Source organism: Podarcis vaucheri, assembly GCF_965113315.1.
Source record: "Podarcis vaucheri genome assembly, chromosome: 7".
Lineage (NCBI taxonomy): Eukaryota > Metazoa > Chordata > Lepidosauria > Squamata > Lacertidae > Podarcis > Podarcis vaucheri.
The window spans coordinates 80,500,386-80,518,375 of NC_138765.1; positions in this window are offsets into that span (position 1 = coordinate 80,500,386).

The following is a 17,990-nucleotide window of genomic DNA, read 5'->3' on the forward strand; positions in this document are numbered from 1 at the left end:
AGCAGCAGCAGGCCCCATTAGCTAAAGTGGTGCTTCAGGTTAAGAGCAGTTTCAGGTTAAGTATGGACCTCCGGAACGAATTAAGTACTTAACCCGAGGTACCACCATTTGAGTTCGTAAATGTACACCCCCGGTGGGGCGAGGTGTCGTAGTTCAGGATTATACCTCTGTAGGCGGTTTCATGTCCAATAAAATTTAAGTTTTGTAAAAAAAAAAAAAAATGACGCCAATTGGAATTGAGCTCCAATGAGTTCCAGCTGGGGGGGAAAATCCCTGGCTACTCACCACAATGGCTCTACTCTGCCTCCATGGTCACAGGCAGCAATGTTCCTGAATGCCAGTTTCTGGAAACCACGGGAAGGGAGAGTGCATTCATGCTCAGATCTAACTTGTTGGTTTCCCATTGGGACATCTGTTTGGCCAAATGAAAACAGGATGCTGGACCAGAAGGGCCATTGGCCCAGTGGAGGAGGAAGCCTCCCAGGCACCTGGTGCGGCATGCCAAGGGGTGGGGAGAATTGGCAATACAGGTGGGGCAAACTGCCCAGCAGCATGCGTGGCACCCAATACGGACACACGGACAGTGTGCGCGGTGCCCAATACAGAGGGCGCATGCCCCTGGGCCTCAGCCGCCTTACAGCTGGAGGAGGAGGCAGGGGGAGCACTGCAGGCACTGGCGGTGAGTGCCACCCACCATTTTAACTCCCTCAGGGTGACACCCGGGGCGGACCGCACCCTCTCCCCCCCCCCGTGCCCGCCTTCCTACGCCCCTGCAATGGCCTGACCCAGCGAGCTCTGCTCATGTGCTTACGTTTTTAAGCCAGTAAAAAGTAAAGGGACCCCTGACCTTTAAGTCCAGTCATGGCCGACTCTGGGGTTGCGGCGCTCATCTCACTTTATTGGCCGAGGGAACTGGTGTACAGCTTCCAGGTCATGTGGCCAGCATGACTAAGCCGCTTCTGGCGAACCAGAGCAGCACACAGTAACGCCGTTTACCTTCCCACCGGAGCGGCACCTATTTATCTACTTGCACTTTGATGTGCTTTCGAACTGCTAGGTTGGCAGGAGCAGGGACCAAGCAACAGGAGCTCACCCCGTGGGGATTCGAACTGCCAAGGCTCAGTGGTTGGCAAGCCCAAGGCTCAGTGGTTTAGACCACAGCGCCACCCACGTCCCTTTTAAGCCAGTGCTATTCCCCAGTGCACACACATGCACACCGTGCTTCTGGTCAGCCTTCTAAGGACCACATGCCATTGGTGGGCAGGGCCAGAGGCAAAAGCAGGTGGGTTTTTACCTTTTTAGAGCAGACCAGTTTCTCTTCGCACATCTCTCTATCCTCCACCAGGCAAGCAAGAGGCATCAAAGTTCCATCACGTGCCCCTGCCTTGCAAAGACATTCAGGGTGTGGAGGAAATGGCAAAAACAGCACGGCCGACATGGGCTGCCACACATCCGGAGTTCCCCGGATATTTTCCCAATTTCTGCCCAGACGCTGCTAGAGACAGCTGGATTCCGGATATGTCCGGGAAATCACGGACTTATGGCAACCCTAAGCTCGGTACAAGATAGCTTCATATTATGGACTAGTCATAAGCAAAGCTGATCTCACATAGCCCAGATATCAGATAAGGAATGTAAGGAATACTGGCAGGTGAGTAAGTTCTGCCCCATCAGGAGAGGTGTGTGATAAGGAAATGAGGGCATTTGCACACTCTTCTGTCTGTCTCTGGGATGGCCCAGTTGGAAGACCATGAGACTCTTAATCTCGGGGTTGTGGGTTCGAGTCCAACATGGGCAGAAGAGTCCTGCATTGCAGGGTTGGACTCAATGGCCCTCACAGTCCCTTCCAACTCTGACTCTCTGCTCTCAACAGCTGCCATGAGCATCCATGTACATCCGCCCAGCCATCCTCAGCTTCTGTTTGCATCCATGCCTGGCTGCCCCAGCGCACTCTCTTTCCAGTATGAAAGAAAGAAAGAAAGAAAACAACAAGCACAGAACCAGATAATTTTGTCGTGGCTAATAACTTCCCCCCGCTATGTAAGCTAAGATAACAATAAAGGTAATTGAATCTCATGCTTCAGGGATAAACTAACTCGCCTGGTGGTGCAGGAGTGGCAGTAACAGCACTCGATGCCTCCCTCTTCCCCCGGCGTCCTCCTTTCTCATTCAGCAACTCAGCTCCGGCGCCCACGCATGTACCAGGCAGGTGTGGGCGTCGCCACCTCACATGCAGCTCTGGAGAGATTGCTGTCATCTCCTGCTGTTATTCCTGGACTGCAAAGCAATCGCTGGAGCTGCTTCTCATTCCATGTCTGTGCCAGGTAAGAAAGCTCAGCACAGCAAAATCTTATGAAACACAATTAGGACAGGCATGTGCCTCACCTCCACTGGTGGCGACCCAGCACTTGGGGTATCTGATGACATGGAGGAGGGCCATTCCTTTGACTGCTGTGCATGCATGCCACCCTCAGAATATGCCATTAGCTGCAAGGGTGTCATGAATAAGCCAGCTCCCAGGGAAGGTTTGCAGCCAGCTCCCAGGGCAGAGGTGCTGCCAAATGAAGAAAGCAGCCAGGAACAGAGAGGGTTAACTGCCCTTCAGGATGAGCATCAGATAGTGCCAACTCCCCCACCCCTTGTGTGCTGGTCCCGTGGGTTATCTGAGAGGCGAGGACCAAGTCCGGTCCGTGGTCAAAGGCACAACATGGAGGCAGTCCGTAGTAGCTGAAGCTGGGTGCAGGGCAAGGAGTCGGGTGAAGTCAGGAACAGACATGCAAGCAGGGAGCCAGGGCAGGTCTGGACCTCAAGCAGGAATGCAGGACAGGGTTCAGGCAGGAACTAGCAACCAACAATGTTGCTTCCACAACTTGGGACTGGGGCTGGCCAGCTTTTATCTGCCCCGAGGCATCGGGCGGCCCCGATCCTCTGGTGACTCGCCTCTCCTGGCCTGGAGGTGAACACTCCTCCTGCAGGAACTTATTTCCCTCCACCTCTCTGCCCTGAGCCCCTGCAGCTCAGGAGAGGCTGGAGGGTTACCGGGCCCAGAGGCAACCTCAGCTTCCTCTGACAGGGCTGAGAGTGGAACACCTACAGGCAATGGGTCCTCCATCACCTCAGGAGCCAGAGCAGACTCAGCTGGTATCTGCACCTGAGGATCCAGCACAGGTGAGGACCCTTCGGGCTCAGGCCCCAGCCCCGGCTCAGCTGGTTCTGGAGGCAGAGAATTCTGTGTAGGCTGGGACCCCTCAGGTTCAGCATCCGAGTCCGAATCCCAGGCCATCACACCTTGGAATGTGGGCTGATTAGTGAATGGCTGAGAGCAAGCTAGAACACAGGCAAAGCTCGCCGGAAGCACAAACAGGCATGAAAGAGTTAAGAGACAGCCTCCCAGAGAATGGTGAAGAGGAGGGAGCTGACCCACTCTCTCCAAGGTCTCGATGAATGGGAGGGCTGCAAGACAGGAAGCAAAACAAAAGACGTAGGAAGCGAAATTTCATTTGCTTTTGGTCACGCAGGAAACAGTCTTCAGAAGGATCATCTTGATTGATGGTGGTGGAGGTTGTGTTAAAGCCGTCCGCAGCTATCTATTTGTTTTGACAATAAAGCATCCTTTTTAATTGACTATGCTCACTGTGTTATCAAGCCGGGAACTGGAGTCCTGACAAAGTGTCTCCGTTCTAACCAATATAGTTTATTGTGATGTTGTGCATGCATGCGCAGGTGCTCTGTTGATGCCTCAGACCCAGGCATCATATTTCTACATGAACCCTCACATGCACCCTCATGCTTGCAATGCTCTGACCCTAGCAATTACATCTTCTTATGATACCGTGCATGTGCGCATAGAAGCTCTGTGGTCGCCCCAGACTTCCTGGCCACATTTCCATATGCTACCGCACATGCGCATGTGTGCTCAGAATACCGCATTGGCCACCCCAAATGTAGCAGCAACGCCTTCCGACAGCACTGTGCATGAATGCTCAGGTGTTCTGGTGATCTGGCCTCGGCTGCAGTATTTCAATATGTTGTTGCGCATAGACACACAGCATGCTTCTCGCTGCTTTCAGGACTTGAGGCAGCATCTGTAGACTCACAGCATTGAGACAGGTCAGAGAATATGGCTCCTGGGAGCATTAGAAGACCTCTGCTGGATCAGGCCAGTGGCCCATCTAGCGCATCATCCTGTGGCCACAGCAGGATCTGAGCACAAGAGCTCTCTCCCCTCCTGGGGTTTCCAGAAATTGTTGTGGGATATATGAAATAAAGCAATCAAATTCAACTACTTCTGATTGCTAGAAAAGCCACACCACACACAGAAAGTTATTTGCCATTAATTTGATTTGAACTGATTTTAGAATGAATTGATTTTAGAATGCTGTATTATTTTACTGTTGTTAGCTGCTCTGAGCCCGGCTTTGGCTGGGGAGGGCGGGATATAAATAATTTATTTTTATTATTATTATTATTATTATTATTATTATTATTATTATTATTAAGTTGGATCGCCCAGGATCTACAGGAAATCCTTTCTGTGAGAGCTACTCCCCCTGTGTCCAGCCTCCTGCTAGTTCTCTAGGGCCATGTTTTCGCATTTTCCCAGACATTGTTGGGATTTCAAAGGTGGGATTGACATCCAGGGAGAATTTCTGAAAGGCGGCACTTTGTCCTGGATCTTAGAGAAGTCAGTTGAAAAATTGCACTTTTTTTGCATTTTTGGAAAGAAAGAAAGAAAAAGTTCAACAACTCTTAGGGAAGCTTTTAATGTTTGATGCATTACTGTATTTTAATATTTTGTTGGAAGCCGCCCAGAGTGGCTGGGGAAGCCCAGCCAGATGGGCGAGAAATAAATAAATAAATAAATAAATAAATAAATAAATAAATAAATAAATAATAAGGCTTTGTCTTTTAAAAAGCTCCACCAGTGACTAGGGACATAGGACATATGCTGAGTCTGAGTCACAGCTCAGATTCCCATTCTAAAATATAATATATGTCTGTAACTACAATATAAATCTGCCTCTAGACTGCTGGTGTGAAATAGAGAGTAAATCTATCTTTTAAGAAGATCATTTTGCATGCTTACTGTTTTAAAGGAGAGAAGAGGGGGAAATAACAGGAAATCCAGTCTCCATCCTGGATTACTTAAATTAAAAGGCTAAAGCTATCTTCTTTCTTTTTTGCTGACAAAGGGATGTACTCTGCTGAACTCACAAATGTAAGGAAGGAAGGATAACATTTAAGAAACATATCTTCTCTTAGTTTCCATACAGATTCCTATAATTGGTATGACCATTGTGCCTAATAACCAATGAATCCCTTGTCCTCTGTGGATTTGTCGAATCCTCTTTTAAACCCACCTAGTTCAAGTTGGTGGCTGTCACTGCCTCCTGTGGCAGTGAGTTCCGTAGTTTAACAATGCATTGCGCAAGGAAGGATTTCATTTTCTCTTTCCTGAATCTTCCTACACTCATTCATTGGATCTAGATTCAGGTAGGTAGCTGTGTTAGTCTGATGCAGTCAAAATAATTTTAAAAAGCTAAAAAAATTAAAATTTAAAAAAAATTAAAATTTTAATTTTTAAAAAATTATTCGTTCATTGGATGTCCATGAGCTACTAGCGTTTTGAGAGGTGGCGGCGGGGGGAGGGACTTTTCTTCCTCCGCTTTCTCTGTGCCATGGATAAAGTTACACACTTCTTTCAGAAGGTCGGCTTCTGGGCGATTGGGGTTTTGGAACCTCTTTCTTTTTTTGATTCGAACTGATTGCAGACCGGGTTAACACACACAAAGACCTTCGTTTCCTGCCAAGCAATTCACTTGTTATCCAATTCCCTGTTCTCCAAAGCTCCCTTCCGTGGCCTGAGTAAGCTTTTAAGCCCCAATCTCCATAATTAAACAGGTAGAACACAATCGATTGCTCTAAGCATCATTAGAGGCGGGCGCCCCCCTTAACCCTTCCCTCCAAAGCGCAGGCAGGAACCGGAGACACGGTGGCACTTGATCCCAGTGCCAAGGGAGGCAGGTTAAGAGGGAATCGATGTCTGAGGCAGGCGCCAGAAAGCGGATGCGCTCTGGAGGAGCCTTCTGGCAGACCCCTGCCATTTAATGCTGCTTCTATTTTTCAGCGGGGGGGGGGCACAGTTGCCTGCACGAGGTGTGGGGAGGGGAGTTAATTTAACTGCAGAGCATGAATTTAAGAGAAATGGGGACTCAAGATGGTGAAGAGGCTGCTCCTATAATCTTCCAGGGCTGGGATGTGGACAGGATCCTGGGAACAGATTCTCCCTCTTCAGGAGTGAGGTCCCTCGTTCCATCCCTGACATTGCCAGAGGCAGAAAGGGGAATGCAAGCAGGGCAGAGCCCAGAGGCAATTCACAGTGTTATAAGAATTTCAAGGTGTCAAATATGGAATAAATATTCATAAATGCACACATATCTAAATATATGAACCATGTGTCTAAAATAGTAAAAAGGTAAAGGTACCCCTGCCCGAACGGGCCAGTCTTGACAGACTCTGGGGTTTGTGCGCCCATCTCACATCTATTGGCCGGGGGCCAGCGCTGTCCGAAGACACTTCCGGGTCACGTGGCCAGCGTGACAACGCTGCTCTGGCGAGCCAGAGCCGCACACGGAACGCCGTTTACCTTCCCGCTGGTAAGCGGTACCTATTTATCTACTTGCCCCCGGGGGTGCTTTCGAACTGCTAGGTGGGCAGGCGCTGGGACCGAGCAGCGGGAGCGCACCCCGCCGCGGGGATTCGAACCGCCGACCTTTCGATCGGCAAGCCCTAGGCGCTGAGGCTTTAGCCCACAGCGCCACCCGCGTCCCAACGTCTAAAATAGTAAGGGAGAGCAAACCTGGAGCCATTTTGACTTACCCAGTGACCTCAAATATTCCTCTGCAGAGGCAAATAGGGAAGCCTCCGCATTGTCTTTTTGCTTGCAAATCCTGCCTTAAGGGTACATTTGCGTATGAATACGGTGAGCCTGTGACCTGGATTCAGGAACTGAAGTATTAACCATCACAAAAGAATGGCCAGGCTGCCAATCAGTGACCTCTATCAGGTATCCTGGCAGACAGGATTTCTGCTGTAGACCGCATAGAAAAGTCAGAACAGGTGCTCAAAGGACGGGGGGGGGGGCATCGTCGACATTCTCTGGACATGTATGGGTGAGCTGCCTTTAGCCACCAGCTGTCCGCTCCCCCCCCCCGCCTGACTCCATTCTCTTGCAGAAAGTTTATGATTCGTTGGTTTTTTGATGGGGACCCGAGTCAGGCCCTTGCCCTCCCCAACACATGCCAGAAAAGGATGAGGTCTGTGCATTGATGATACCTGATGGAATAATGGACATGTCCCAACCCCACTGGACTATCTAATATTCCTCTCCCACTTCTCATCCGAGAGAGGCACAGAACAGCCTCTCACCCTGGTCGGTACAGAGCTACTTCCATCCACTCACTCTCAATTACAGAATCATAACAGACACAGTACTGTATGTACTTTAGCAGTCGGGGAAAATAACAACATTCAAATTTCTGTTGTAGACCGCCTTTCCTGTGATGTAGTTTTGATGTTTGTGGGGGGTGGTCTTGGGTTACACCCCTTCTGTGATGTATGTATGATGTATGGAGGGGTGGTCTTGAACTCCAGGGCAGGGAATTTAAAATGTCTATATAAGGGCAGGAACACCTTTGTTCTGGGTCCTCCTCCATCCTTCTGCATGTGAGAGGAGCACCCTGTTGCAACAGCTTTAATAAAGATCAGGCTTACTAGCTGCTTTGCTTCTCAATATTCTCTGGTTGGCCTCTGTTATTTTCTCCTACCAATAGGGAACCCACGTAATGACTCTATACGGGCTCTTGGATACCCCATAAGGGAAAAGGAGCAGATTTTGTTTACAACACCTTCTCAACCTGTGTGTGAGAAGCAACCAGTCCTTGGAAACGCAGCAACTTCAGCTTCAAAAGGGAGCTGGCATTGCTAGGTGGCAAGCTGCTTAGAAAGAGTTGGAGTTGGGGCAGGGGAGACCGTGAAAAAGAACTGGGGGGGGGTGCGGCTGCAACCTTCCTTATTCTGTGCCTTGTTGCCCTCTGATCCAAGCAGCAGGCGTTAAATGCTGTGAATCTTTCTGGGAAAGGCACGCATTTAAGCATCTTTGAGCAAATCTGTGCGAAAAGAAAAGTCAGAACAGGTGCTCAAAGCACGAGGGGGGGCATCGTCAACATCCTCCAGACATGTATGGGTGAGCTGCCTTTAGCCACCAGCTGTCCGCTCCCCCCCCCCCCGCCTGACTCCATCCCCTTGCAGAAGGTTTATGATTCGTTGGTTTTTTGATGGAGACCCGAGTCAGGCACTTGCCCTCCACACCACATGCCCGAAAAGGATGAGGTCTGTGCATTGATGATTGGCGAAATTCTGAGGCCTGCAGTGCCATCTGGTTCTCCGGGCTGCCTTGGGAGTTTTCCGGAAGGTCATTGCTTCTACTGGAAAGTTGGAGGGGCAGAGAGAGAGAGAGATGGTCTCCTTGCAACTGAGCAGCTTGGAAGGCTGTTTTATTCCAGCAAATGGGGGCAGGATTTGGGCAGAGGACAGGGGGAGGAATGGCAGCCATGCGATTTGTTTCATTTCATTGCAATGGGCAGAATTTAATCATCAATATCAATATCAAGCATATACAGTGGTACCTCAGGTTAAGTACTTAATTAATTCTGGAGGTCTGCTCTTAACCTGAAACTGTTCTTAACCTGAAGCACCACTTTAGCTAATGGGGCCTCCTGCTGCTGCCACACCGCCGGAGCACAATTTCTGTTCTCATCCTGAAGCAAAGTTCTTAACCCGAGGTACTATTTATGGGTTAGCGGAGTCTGTAACCTGAAGCGTCTGTAACCTGAAGCGTATGTAACCCGAGGTACCACTGTATCTATATCAAGTAGATCAAGAAATATCTAAAATAATTAAATCTAAATGATCTAAAATGAAATCACCTGCTCAGGCTTCCTCACAACTGTCCTTTACTGAACCTCAATCAGCATGCTTAAAGCTAACTTTCCATATTTCATACCGAGGAGTATTTTACCAGTGTTCTCCTTGCTGCTGCATGAAATAATGCATGAATCAGACCTTTGGGTTTTGTAAGTAAAGCTTACTTTTAAACTTACTTAAAAGTGTGGTCTGTTGCCAGAGGGGTAGAGAGCAGCAAGCAATGTAGGTGGATTAAGTGGGTAAGGTAAAAAAAAAAAGGTAAAGGACCCCTGGGCGGTTAAGTCCAGTCAAAGGTGACTATGGGGTTGCAGTGCTCATCTCGCTTTCAGGCCGAGGCAGCCAGTGTTTGTCCACAGACATCTTTCTGGGTCATGTGGCCAGCAGAACTAAACTGCTTCTGGCACAACAGGACACAGTGATGGAAACCAGAGTGCACGGAAACACGTTTCACCTTCCCACTACAGTGGTACTTATTTATCTACTTGCACTGCTGTGCTTTCGAACTGCTAGGTTGGCAGGAGCTGGGGCAGAGCAACGGGAGCTCACCCTGTTACAGGGATTCGAACCTCTGACATTCTGATCAGCAAGCCCAAGAGGCTCAGGGGTTTAGACCACAGCGCCACACGTGTGAACAGGGGTCCAGGAACCAATATTCCCATGCTATACTACTGCTTAACTCTGTGGCTACTTTAAATGTTGTGGGTGTGTGCATCTGTGCAGTTTTGCGGTTCACTTCAGGAGCCGAAATGTATTGGGCTAGCCCTGACCATGGGATGGAACCTGGGACCTTCGGCATGCAAAGCAGGAGCTCTACCACTGAGCTAAACCCCTTCCCTTAAGATACAGGGACAAGGCTGCTGCCTTATACAGAGTCACTTGGTCCATCTAGCTCAGTACTGTCCACACTGACAGGCAGTGGCTTTCAAGGGTTCCAGGCAGGGGACATGCCCAGCCTTCTGCATGCAAAGCAGGTGTCCTACCACTGAACTACAGCCCTTCAGTGGTGTACAGCCAGTGTGGTGTAGTGGTTAAGAGCGGTAGATTCGTAATCTGGGGAACTGGGTTCGCATCTCCGCTCCTCCACATGCAGCTGCTGGGTGACCTTGGGCCAGTCACACTTCTCTGAAGTCTCTCAGCCTCACTCACCTCACAGAGTGTTTGTTGTGGGGGAGGAAGGGAAAGGAGAATGTTAGCCGCTTTGAGACTCCTTTGGGTAGTGATAAAGCGGGATATCAAATCCAAACTCTTCTTCTTCTTCCCTAACGGCGCTAGGGTGCAAAAATCAAGGAAGGGTGCATTTGGGGTCAGGTTTAGTCAAAGCCCCTGCTTCCTGAAAACCCATGTGAGCAATCCTCACTCTCAATTCCCCACTGAGTCCTCCTAGCCTCTCGTTCAGGAATTGCTGGTTCAGGTCAACTCTTAAAAGTTTGCCCAAATAAAAATCTTGCTCTGAGCCCAAACTTGGTTCAGTCAAATGCGCAGTGCAGAAGTGGGAGGGAGAAGGAGCTGGGGGGGGGAGCATGAAATGGCATCTGTGTGTTTCGCCCTGTGTTTTATATATTTATATATATTTTCATCTTGTACGAGGAATAATTCATTTTTCCAGTGTTGCAAAGGCTCATAATTGATCTCGGAGCCTGCAGCCTCGCCTCTCGGAATGGTTTTTATCCGTAATGTAAGAATAAAACTCTGTTAGGTCAACCACACAGCAATAAATACCAGATGCACATTAACTGTAATATATTGGATTATTCCACTCGCTGGTGACGGGGGAAAACAAGATTTAATTCCCTTGGCGAGGCAGGCACAGAAAATCACTTTTCCGTGGCTGCTCCCCCAACCCCCTTCCCTCTTTCTTCTTTTAAGTCATTTCCGTCTGTTGCTGGTGGGGTTGCGAAATGGAGATCAGTGGCCTTTGTTGACAAATACATACAGTATATAATTCTTCTTCTTCTTCTAAACGTTGCACCAATGAGAAAGGTACAAAGCAGAGCACGGAGGCTAAATTGTCCTCGTGTTCCCTAAATGTCATCAATTTCTGAGGGTTACGGATACCTGGTCTCAAAAGGTTGGCTCACCACCCCACCCATAAAATTGAGAGATGGAGGATGGAGAGCAAATGCTCTAGTCATTGAACAGAATAGCTCAGTTGGTTAGAGCATGGTGCTGATAACACCAAGGTTGCAGGTTCTGTCCCTTACAGGGATCATGGATCAAAACCATAAGGGGAGGGAAACATAAGGGTCAGACTGAGTCCAAACCAAAGGCCAGGTGGAACAGCTCTGTCTTGCAAGCCCTGCAGAAAGATGTCAAGTCCCATAGGGCCCTAGTCTCTTGTGACAGAGCGTTCCACCAAGTTCGGGGCCAGTGCTGAAAAGGCCCTAGTTGAGACCAATATAACCACCACAAGCCAACTGGGATGGCTTCCGAATCAGTGAGTCGTCCGCAGTTTCCCCAAAAGATTCTCCAAGCCAGTTTCTCTTCTCCCTTCCAGAGACAGTCTGTCAATCTTCCCAAGTTATCACTCAAACTGGGCTGGGACCATTCCCCAGCCGTCACCCTTATCTGATCCCATTTTCTGTCTAAGGTGAGACATGCAGCCCCAAATCCACTCCAGGCAATTAATTGGCTTTTGTTGAGCAAGAGCAAACAAGATCTCATCTTAATCTTCATTATTTCTTTTTGTAGCACAGAGTCAACACAAGATTAGGTTTAATTTAGCCAAAAAATGTAAGGGCAGAAGCGGGGTGGGGGCGGGAATCTCCAAATCTCTTGCCATTATTCTGAATCAGATTTTTATTCTCTTTTTTATTAAAAAAAAAACACCCCTCACTATGTGATGTTCACTTTCTCAATGTTTCATTGAACAGAACCACCTTTTCGCCCAGCAAAGGGGAGACACGGTGTATGTAATTTCTGGGGAGAGAATGTCTAGAAAAGGCACTGTCTGATCTCCAGCCCTTCATCTGCGAATCCCAGCTGCGCCAGGGTAGAGAGGATGGAACCCTCTGTAGTTCTGCCGGAAAAGAAATGAACTCTGCACTTGCTCAGGGGCATGTCTTTCCTCTTTCCTTAACTTTGCATCACCTGGGATTGAGACCTCACACAAACCGAGGCCCGGGGCAGTTAATTTCTTTTAGTTTAATTTTTTTTTTACTGTGTGCAATACCTGCTAGGCACCATTGCCAAACATCCATCTTTGTACGGTGGTGGGTTTGAGGCACTCCTCTTGGGATGGTGGGGGGGGGGAGAAGCCAGGACGGATCGTCCTCTGCATGATTCTATAGCAAAGCTTTGGGCGGAACGAAAATTCAAGGAACTATGATCCATTTTTCCTGTGGAATGACCTTGCAAAAGAGATCGGGGGGGGGATGTCAGTGTTTGGGCATAGTGCCTGCTGTTGTTATTTATTGCTGTGATAACCCACTGTTGTAAACAAAAATTGCCCTTTTCCCTTATGGGGTATCCAAGAGCCCATATAGAGTCCTTACATAGGTTCCCTATTGGTAGGAGAAGATAACAGAGGCCAACCAGAGAATATTGAGAAGCAAAGCAGCTAGTAAGCTTGATCTTAACATCATGGCCACTGGTCCCATCACCTCCTGGCAAACAGAAGGGGAAGAAATGGAGGCAGTGGGAGATTTTACTTTCTTGGGCTCCATGATCACTGCAGATGGTGACAGCAGTCACGAAATTAAAAGATGCCTGCTTCTTGGGAGAAAAGCAATGACAAACCTAGACAGCATCTTAAAAAGCAGAGACATCACCTTGCCAACAAAGGTCTGTATAGTTAAAGCCATGGTTTTCCCAGTAGTGATGTATGGAAGTGAGAGCTGGCCCATAAAGAAGGCTGATCGCCGAAGAATTGATGCTTTTGAATTATGGTGCTGGAGGAGACTCTTGAGAGTCCCATGGACTGCAAGAAGATCAAACCTATCCATTCTGAAGGAAATCAGCCCTGAGCGCTCACTGGAAGGACAGATCCTGAAGCTGAGGCTCCAATATTTTGGCCACCTCATGAGAAGAGAAGACTCCCTGGAAAAGACCCTGATGTTGGGAAAGATGGAGGGCACAAGGAGAAGGAGACGACAGAGGATGAGATGGTTGGACAGTGTTCTCGAAGCTACCAGCATGAGTTTGACCAAACTGCAGGAGGCAGTGGAAGACAGGAGTGCCTGGCGTGCTCTGGCCCATGGGGTCACGAAGAGTCGGACATGACTAAATGACTAAACAACAACAAGGCCGTAAAATTCCTATCACCCCACCACCAAGCTCCATCACACAGGAGTCCAAGGCAACCCATGTCCTAGATCACTGGTGGAGAACCTCAGTCCTGGTCAACTGCGGCCAACCAGCCCTCTTTACCTGGCTTGCGATACTCTCTACAGGCCACACCCCCTTTCCCCCAGGTCCTGCCCCTTACTGGTTCTGCTTCTAACCCACCATGAGTGCTTTTTTCTGGATGAATTATGTCTTCACGCTTCAACCATGCCCCTTGGTTGCCAGGATGAAGGATACAGAGATCATGTGAGAATGTGTGTAGAAGCTAGCACATTCGGGAGGGGGGATGCGGGTGGTGCTGTGGTCTAAACCACTGAGCCTCTTGGGCTTGCCGATTGGTAGGTCAGTGGTGCGAATCCGTGTTACAGGGTGAGCTTCTGTTGCTCTGTCCCAGCTCCTGCCAACCTAGCAGTTCGAAAGCATGTGCAAGTGGTGGAAAGGTAAACGGCCTTACTGTGCGCTCTTGTTTACGTCACTGTGTCCCGTTGTGCCAGAAGCGGTTGAGTCCAGCTGGCCACGTATCCTGGAAAGTTGTCTGTGGACAAACACTGGCTCCCTCAGCCTGAAAGCGGGATGAGCGCCACAACCCCATAGTCCCCTTTGACTGGACTTAACTGCCCAGGGGCCCTTTACCTTTTTACCTTTACCTTAGAAGCTAGCAGAATAGCTCTGTTGGAACATGACTAACGTTAACATTTCCTTCTCTGATCAATTTTGCTTTTGACTTTGTGCATCCCTGGAATGCAGCCCGCCAGAAGGTGGTGACGGAGGCTTGGAGGGGATTCCAAATTTGGGGGTTCATAGTTAATGTCAGGGGTCAGCAAACTTTTTCAGCAGGGGGCTGGTCCACTGTCCCTCAGACCTTGTGGGGAGCTGGACTATATTTTTTTTTGGGGGGGGATGAACAAATTCCTATGCCCCACAAATAACCCAGAGATGCATTTTAAATAAAAGGACACATTCTACTCATGCAAAAACACCAGGCAGGCCCCACAAATAACCCAGAGATGCATTTTAAATAAAAGGACACATTCTACTCATGCAAAAACAGGCTGATTCCCGGACCGTCTGTGGGCCGGATTGAGAAGGCAATTGGGCCGGATCTGGCCCCCGGGCCTTAGTTTGCCTACCCATGATTAATGTTAAGTATGATCCCCAAGTTTGACGTATCAATTGCTCAGCTTGTGGGCCGCTGCAAAATGTGGGGCTTTCACTGAAAAACAACTGCAGCAGTTTGGCACAGGTTTGGAAGGGATTCCAAATTTGGGGGTTTGTAGTTAATTTGCCTAGCGACCAACCCAAGGTCACCCAGTGAGCTTCATTGTTAAGCCGGGATTCAAACCCTGATCTCCCAGGTTCTAGTCCAAGACTCTAACTGTGTGGCTTTAAGGCAGGCAAACCTCTCATTTAAACATTAAGGAACTGGGTTTCTCAGGTTTGCCATATTTCAAAAAGTGAATACAGTGGTACCGAACAAATGAGCTCCCAATTTGTGAATACTTTTTGTGTTCCGGTCTGCGAATGTTTTTTTGAAGCCAAATGTCTGTTTCGTATGTCATCGTTGTTTCAGGGACCAAACAGCCAATCAGAAGCAGTGCCTTCATTTGTGAACATTTTTGGAAGTCGAGCGGCCTTCCAGAACAGATTGAGCTCAAGAACCAAGGTACCACTGTATGAGCTTTTCTGAGCAAAGTTGTTGAACTGCAAAACTGCAAAAAAAAAGCCGTTTTTGAGCTATTTTGAGCCTTTTTTTTTTTTTTTAGAAGAATCAGCAAAAACGACACTGCCGACATGGCTTGCCATATGTCTCCCCGGACAATTTGCCAATTTCCGCCAGGACACTGCTTCCGACTACAATGTTCCGTTTGTGTCCGGAAAATTCCAGATGCATGACAACCGTAGGTTGGGAAACACAGGGCACCGCTATAAATGATTTGGTGAGTATTACAAAGGAGATGAATGCAGGGATGGGTTCCCGCAATGCCACAGCGCCACCTACTGGCCTCGCTGTTATAAATGCAGGCATAGAAAACCCTTGTTCATTTCTGGATAGATGCAGTTGAGTGGAGGGACGGGGAGGGTCCCAAGAAATTAATAAATGGTGGGATTTTGATTAATTAGGATATGAAGGGAAAATACAAGCTGCCAAGGAATTCCTGGGCTAGGCTATGCAAAACGACTTAGCCAAACCAGAGCCATTAAGAAGCAATACAGAGCCATTGAGGGCCATTGACAATTCAAGAGAACCGTCCTAACTAACCCTTTGCTCTAATGTGTGAACAGAGACCAAGAGATTTTGCAGGTTGCCAGGTCCACTGGGTGTGATGTCACAGGAAGAGTATGGGCCTTTGCAGTGCTTTTTTCTGGGGGGGGGGGTCGCAGGGGTATGCATACCCCTAAACGTTTTGTGAATCTTTGTACTTTTGTGCGTTTACTGTATTTATTTTCCCCTATTCAAACTATAAAATGGTGATTTTCTGGAGTCCAAATGAGAGTACCCCATAACATTTTTAAGAGGGGGAAAAAGCACTGGGCCTTTGGCACAATAGCTGGTCATGTCATTCTGAAGGTTCTTGAAAAAGAATAATTACAAATTTATATATACTTCTGCAGATTTAGAGAAACTGCTATCTTATTTAAGTAAGGTAAAGGACCCCTGGATGGTTAAGTCCAGTCAAAGGCAACTATGGGGTTGCGGCGCTCATCTCACTTTCAGTCTAAGGGAGCTGGCATTTGTCCACAGACAGCTTTCCAGGTCATGTGGCCAGCGTGACTAAACCGCTGGTGGCGCAACAGAACACCGTGACGGAAACCAGAGTGCATGAAAACTCCGTTTAACTTCCTGCTGCAACAGTACCTATTTATCTACTTGAACTGGTGTGCTTTCAAATTGCTAGGTTGGCAGGAGCTGGGACAGAGCAATGGGAGCTCACCCAATTGTGGGGATTCAAACCGCCAACCTTCTGATCATATTTAAGTGGGTAGGTACAATGGTACCTCAGGTTAAGAACTTTATTCGTTCTGGAGGTCCGTTCTTAACCTGAAACTGTTCTTAACCTGAGGTACCACTTTAGGTAATGGGGCCTCCCGCTGCCGCCATGCCGCCGGAGCACAATTTCTGTTCTCATCCTGAAGCAAAGTTCTTAACCTGAGGTAATATTTCTGGGTTAGCAGAGTCTGTAACCTGAAGCGTCTGTAACCTGAAGCATCTGTAACTCGAGGTACCACTGTATATTGAAGTGTATGGCATAGGAGCAGCTAGTCCACATTGTGCCACACTTGTTGCAAATGCAGGCTATATTTGGGACTGTGGACCCATTTGGCTTCCAAAATGATTGGCACTCACTCACCTGAACTTGCTTTTAGAGGGAGGGTAAAAGGTAAAGGGACCTATGACTGTTAAGTCCAGTCGCGGACGACTCTGGGGTTGCGGCACTCATCTCGCTTTATTGGCTGAGGGAGCCAGCGTACAGCTTCTGGGTCATGTGGCCAGCAAGACTAAGCCGCTTCTGGTGAACCAGAGCAGCGCACGGAAACACCGCTTACCTTCCTGTCAGAGTGGTACTTATTTATCTATTTGCACTGCGTGCTTTTGAACTGCTAGGTTGGCAGGAGCAGGGACTGAGCATACATATATAAACATCCATGCTGGGAACACTGTGCTCAGAGGCTCTAATTCTGCTCTCATATCTAATGGCTGATGACCAGCCTATTGAATGGGAGCATTTCTTACAGCCATCTAAACTGAGTCATCACTGTTTGGCAATGAATTGCATAAGTTCTATGCATTGCATGGGAAATTATTTCCTTTTATCAAGACCAAAAAAACCTCCACTAACTCTGGTACAGGTCTCTAGAGTTTGAATGCAACCAGACCAGACAGCATCATTTTAATTTCCAGAACTGAGATGTTGTTGTTTTTAACCAGTGGATCAAGCATGACACCTGGTGGCTGTGACTGGGATTAGCAAGCCCAACCTGGGATGTGTATTCTGTCCATGGGGCTTACTTCAAAGTGAAGGGAGCTGTTGGTGCTGTGGCCTAAAACCATCGGGCCTCTTGGGCTTGCTGAGCAGAAGGTCGGCAGTTCAAATCCCTGCGACGGAGTGAGCTCCCATTGCTCTGTCCCAGCTCCTGCCAACCTAGCAGTTCAAAAGCATGCCAGTGCGAGTAGATAAATAGGTACCTCTGCGGCGGGAAGGTAAACGGTGTTTCCATGCGTTCTGGTTTCCATCACAGTGTTCCATTGTGCCAGAAGCAGTTTGGTCCTGCTGGCCACATGACCCGGAAAACTGTCTGTGGACAAACGCCAGCTCCCTTGGCCTGAAAGTGAGATAGGTGTTGCATTTAACTGCCCGTGACACCTTTGGTAAAGGCTGTTCTACAATTGGAGCGCTCGCAAGCGTTTCCCAATTGTTGGTGTTTATACTACATTTTTTTTAGATTTGCCTTGAGATAGTCTCTAAACCATTTTTGTTGACCACCAGCATTACGCTTTCCATTTTTAAGTTTAAGAACTGTCATTCTGGAGCATGATACCTCTGACAGTGGAGATAGAATCATTGTGGGTAGTAGCCATTGATTGTGTAAACACCAGATATACAATAGTGCGACCACAATGTCCCTCGTGTCCTCCGCACCATCAGAGTCAATGGCTGCTAACAGTCTGGAATACTTTAAATTCAGAAGCTCCTCTGTATAAGACTGAATCAGATAAGTGCTGG